Source organism: Lolium rigidum, chromosome 4 (genome assembly GCF_022539505.1).
Source record: "Lolium rigidum isolate FL_2022 chromosome 4, APGP_CSIRO_Lrig_0.1, whole genome shotgun sequence".
Taxonomy (NCBI): Eukaryota; Viridiplantae; Streptophyta; class Magnoliopsida; order Poales; family Poaceae; genus Lolium; species Lolium rigidum.
In genome coordinates, this window is record NC_061511.1 from 98,852,146 (window position 1) to 98,858,145 (window position 6,000).

Genomic DNA, 6,000 nt, shown 5'->3' on the forward strand with positions numbered 1-6,000 from the left:
TGAACTTCATTAAAAATAATAATTTCAACAACAATGCTTATAGGAACAATTCTGGTAACAACTATAGGCCATATCCTGCTTCTAATGGTAATAGTTATGGTAATTATTACAACAATAATAGGAGTGTACCCCCTGGTCTTGAAGCCATGCTTAAAGAATTTATTAGTACACAAACTGCTTTTAACAAATCTGTTGAGGAAAAGCTCGATAAAATTGATATTCTCGCTTCTAAGGTCGATAGTCTTGCCTCTGATGTTGATCTTTTAAAATTGAAAGTCATGCCTAATAAGGATATTGATAATAAGATTGTTACTACAGCAAATTCCATCCAAGTTTGAATTAATGAGAATATTAGATTGATGGTTGAATTGCATGCTAGGTGGGAAAGAGAAGAAAATGAAAAACTTGCTAAAGAGAATAATGTAGCTAAAGTTTGGACTATTACCACCACTAGTAATGTTAATGATTCACATGTTGCTACACCTCCTACTATCAATGGTAAAATAATTGGTGTTGGCAATGTTACTACTCCTAGTGCTAAGCGTGCAAAATTGCTCGAAACCGCTAAAACTGCTGAAATTGATAAAACTGCTGAAATTTTTCAAAATATTGGGAATAATGATCTCATTGCTGTAGATCATAATGGTTTAGACTTTGATGATTGTCACATCTCTGAAGTTATAAAGTTCTTACAAAAGCTTGCTAAAAGTCCCAACGCTAGTGCTATAAATTTGGCCTTTACAAAACATATTACAAATGCTCTCATAAAAGCTAGAGAGGAGAAACTAAAACTTGAAACTTCTATTCCTAGAAAGTTAGAAGATGGTTGGGAGCCTATCATTAAGATGAGGGTCAATGATTTTGATTGTAATGCCTTATGTGATCTTGGTGCAAGTATTTCGTTATGCCTAAGAAAATTTATGATATGCTTGACTTGCCACCATTGAAGAATTGTTATTTGGATGTTAATCTTGTTGATAATGCTATAAAGAAACCTTTGGGGAGGATTGATAATGTTCGTATTATGGTTAACAATAACCTTGTCCCCGTTGATTTTGTTGTCTTGGATATTGAATGCAATGCATCTTGTCCCATTATATTGGGAAGACCTTTTCTTCGAACTGTTGGTGCCACCATTGATATGAAGGAAGGTAATATTAAATATCAATTTCCTCTCAAGAAAGGTATGGAACACTTCCCTAGAAAGAGAATGAAGTTACCTTATGATTCTATTATTAAAACAAATTATGATGTTGATGCTTCGTCTCTTGATGTTACTTGATACACACTTTCTGCGCCTAGCTGAAAGGCGTTAAAGAAAAGCACTTATGGGAGACAACCCATTATTTTACTTCTGCACTTTATTTTATATTTGAGTCTTGGAAGTTGTTTACTATTGTAGCAACCTCTCCTTATCTTTATTTTATTGCATTGTTGTGCCAAGTAAAGTCTTTGATACCAATACTAGATTTGGATTACTGCGCAGGAACAGATTTCTTGCTGTCACGAATTTGAGCAGTAGTCCCTGTAGAAAAATCAAAAAAATCTGCCAATTTACGTGCGTGATCCTCAGATATGTACGCAACTTTCATTCAATTTGGGCATTTTCATCTGACCAAGTCTGGTGCCACTTTAAAATTCGTCTTTACGAACTGTTCTGTTTTGACAGATTCTTCCTTTTATTTCGCATTGCCTGTTTTGCTATGTTAGATGGATTTATTTGTTCCATTAACTTTCAGTAGCTTTGTGCAATGTCCAGAAGTGTTAAGAATGACTATTTCTCCTCTGAATATATGAATTATGCACTGGCCCTCTAATGAGTTTGTTTCAAGTTTGGTGTGGTGGAAGTTTTCAAGGGTCAAGAGAGGAGGATGATACAATATGATCAAGAAGAGTGAAAAGTCAAAGCTTGGGGATGCCCCCGTGGTTCATCCCTGCATATTTTAAGAAGACTCAAGCGTCTAAGCTTGGGGATGCCCAAGGCATCCCTTCTTCATCGACAACTTATCAGGTTCCTCTAGTGAAACTATATTTTTATTCCGTCACATCTTATGTGCTTTACTTGGAGCGTCTGTTTGTTTTTGTTTTTGTTTGAATAAATCGTATCCTAGCATTCTTTGTTTGGGAGAGAGACACGATCTGCTGTTTCGTATGAACACATGTGTTCTTAGCTTCATCTTTAATGTTCATTGCGAAATTTGAACTACTTCATTCATTGTTATATGGTTGGAAACGGAAAATGCCGCATGTGGTAAATGGTTTAATGTCTTGAATAATGTGATACTTGGCAATTGTTGTGCTCATATAGATCTTGTTTAAGCTCTTGCATCATGTACCTTGTACTCATTAATGAATAACTACATAGAGCTTGTTAAAATTTGGTTTGCATGATTGATCTCTAGAGTCTAGATATTTTCTCGGTTGAGGTGTTTGAACAACAAGGAGACAATATAAAGTCTTATAATAGTTACAATATGTTCATATGTGAGCTTTGCTGCACCTTTTATACTTGAGTTTGCTTCAAACAACCTTGCTAGCCTAGCCGTGTATTGAGAGGAATTCTTCTCGTGCATCCAAATCCTTGAGCCAATAACCATGCCATTTGTGTCCACCATACCTACCTACTACATGGTATTTCTCCGCCATTCCAAAGTAAATTACTTGAGTGCTACCTTTAAAATTTCTATTCTTTACCTTTGCAATATATAGCTCATGGGACAAAATAGCTTAAAAACTATCGTGGTGAAGAATATGTACTTATGTGTCTTATTTCTTAGTAAGTTGCTTGTTGAGCGGTAACCATGTTTTCTGGGGACGCCATCAACTCTTTTACCTTTGTTGAATATCATGTGAGTTGCTATGCATGTTCGTCATGTCTGAAGTAAGGGCGGTTTTCACAATCAAATGGTTTGAGTATGCATACTGTTAGAGAAGAACATTGGGCCGCTAACTAAAGCCATGATTCATGGTGGAAGTTTCAGTGTGGACGACTAATCCTCAATCTCTTATGAGAATATTAACTGTTGTTGAATGCTTATGCATTAAAGAGGAGTCCATTATCTGTTGTCTATGTTGTCCCGGTATGGATGTCTAAGTTGAGAATAATCAAAAGCGAGAAATCCAATGCGAGCTTTCTCCTTAGACCTTTGTACAGGCGGCATAGAGGTACCCCTTTGTGACACTTGGTTGAAACATATGCTATGCAATGATAATCAGTGTTAATCCAAGCTAATTAGGACAAGGTGCGAGCACTATTAGTATACTATGCATGAGGCTTGCAACTTATAAGATGTCTTATACATAACTCATATGCTTTATTACTACCGTTGACAAAATTGTTTCTTGTTTTCAAAATGAAAAGCTCTAGCACAAATATAGTAATCAATGCTTCCCTCTGCGAAGGGCCTATCTTTTACTTTATTGTTAAGTCAGTTTGCCTATTCTTTCTATCTTAGAAGCAAACACTTGTATCAACTGTGTGCATTGATTCTTACATGTTTACTTATTGCACTTGTTATATTGCTTTGTGTTGACAATTATCCATGAGATATACATGTTGAAGTTGAAAGCAAACACTGAAACTTTATCTTCCTTTGTTTTGCTTCAATGCCTTTACTTTGAATTTATTGCTTTATGAGTAACTCTTATGCAAGTCTTATTGATGCTTGTCTTGAAAGTATTATTCATGAAAAGTCTTTGTTATATGATTCATTAGTTTACTCATTATCTTCATCATTGCTTCGAATCGCTGCATTCATCTCATATGCTTTACAATAGTATGATCAAGATTATGATAGCATGTCACTTCAGAAATTATCTTTGTTATCGTTTACCTACTCGAGGGCGAGTAGGAACTAAGCTTGGGGATGCTTGATACGTCCCAAACGTATCTATAATTTCTTATGTTCCATGCTACTTTTATGATGATACTCACATGTTTTATACACATTATATGTCATTATTATGCATTTTCCGGTACTAACCTATTGACGAGATGCCGAAGAGCCGATTCGTTGTTTTCTGCTGTTTTTGGTTTCAGAAATCCTAGTAAGGAAATATTCTCGGAATTGGACGAAATCAACGCCCAGGGGCCTATTTTTCCACGAAGCTTACAGAAGACCGGAGGGGAGACGAAGTGGGGCCACGAGGTGGCGCCACACTAGGGCGGCGTGGCCCAAGCCTTGGCCGCGCCGGCCTGTTGTGTGGGGCCCTCGTGTGCCCACCTAGCCTGCCCTTCCGCCTACATATAGTCTTCGTCGCGAAACCCCCGCATGCGAGAGCCACGATACGGAAAACCTTCCGCAGACTCCGCCGCCAATCCCATCTCGGGGGATTCGGGAGATCGCCTCCGGCACCCTCGCCGGAGAGGGGAATCATCTCCCGGAGGTCTCTTCATCGCCATGATCGCCTCCGGATCGATGTGTGAGTAGTTCATCCCTGGACTATGGGTCCATAGCAGTAGCTAGATGGTCGTCTTCTCCCCATTGTGCTATCATGTTAGATCTTGTGAGCTGCCTATCATGATCAAGATCATCTATCTCGTAATCCTTCATGTTGTGTTTGTTGGGATCCGATGAATATTGAATACTATGTCAAGTCGATTATCAATCTATCATATATGTTATTTATGTTCTTGCATGCTCTCCGTTGCTAGTAGAGGCTCGGCCAAGTTGATACTTGTGACTCCAAGAGGGAGTATTTATGCTCGATAGTGGGTTCATGCCTCCATTAAATCTAGGACGAGTGACGTAAAGTTCTAAGGTTGTGGATGTGATGTTGCCACTAGGGATAAAACATCGATGCTTTGTCTAAGGATATTTGTGTTGATTACATTACGCACCATACTTAATGCAATTGTCTCGTTATTTACAACTTAATACCGGAGGGGGTTCGGATGATAACTCGAAGGTGGACTTTTTAGGCATAGATGCATGCTTGGATAGCGGTCTATGTACTTTGTCGTAATGCCCCGATTGAATCTCATAGTACTCATCATGATATATGTATGTGCATTGTTATGCCTTCTTTATTTGTCAATTGCCCAACTGTAATTTGTTCACCCAACATCTGCTATCTTATGGGAGAGACACCGCTAGTGAACCGTGGACCCCGGTCCTATTCTTTACATCTGAAATACAAACTGCTGCAATTGTTCTTTACTTGTTCTTCGCAAACAACCATCATCATCCACACTATACATCTAATCCTTTGTTTACAGCAAGCCGGTGAGATTGACAACCTCGTCTGTTACGTTGGGGCAAAGTTCTGTGATTGTGTTCTGCAGGTTCCACGTTGGCGCCGGAATCCCTGGTGTTGCGCCGCACTACACTCCTACGCCATCAACCTTCAACGTGCTTCTTGACTCCTACTGGTTCGATAAACCTTGGTTTCTTACTGAGGGAAACTTGCTGCTGTACGCATCACACCTTCCACTTGGGGTTCCCAACGGGCGTGTGCTTTACGCGTCATCAGTTTTCCATCTTGCATAAGAACGCCACCAATACCAAGTCCACTCGCATCACACTCAATCTCAAAAGTTTTTGCAAAGTTTGGAAGGACAAGAAGGGCGGTAAGGCGTTTCTTCAACTCATCAAAAGCATTTTGTTGGGCCTTGCCCCACACAAACGGAACATTCTTTTTGGTAAGCTCGTTCAAAGGGCAAGCAATGGTGCTAAAATCTTTCACAAAGCGGCGGTAGAAACCGGCAAGTCCATGAAAACTTCGGACTTGACCAACATTTGTAGGAGTAGGCCAATTGTGGATGGCCTCTACCTTGGAAGAATCAACTTCAATCCCATTAGCGGAAACCACAAATCCAAGAAAAACCAATTTGTTTTGAGCAAAGGTACACTTGGGGAGGTTTGCATAAAGCTTCTCATGACACAAGATGCATAAGACTTCTCTCACATGTTGCACATGGTCCTCGAGAGTTTTGCTATAAATGAGAATGTCATTGAAATAGACAACCACACTCTTGCCAATGAGAGGACGCAAGATGTG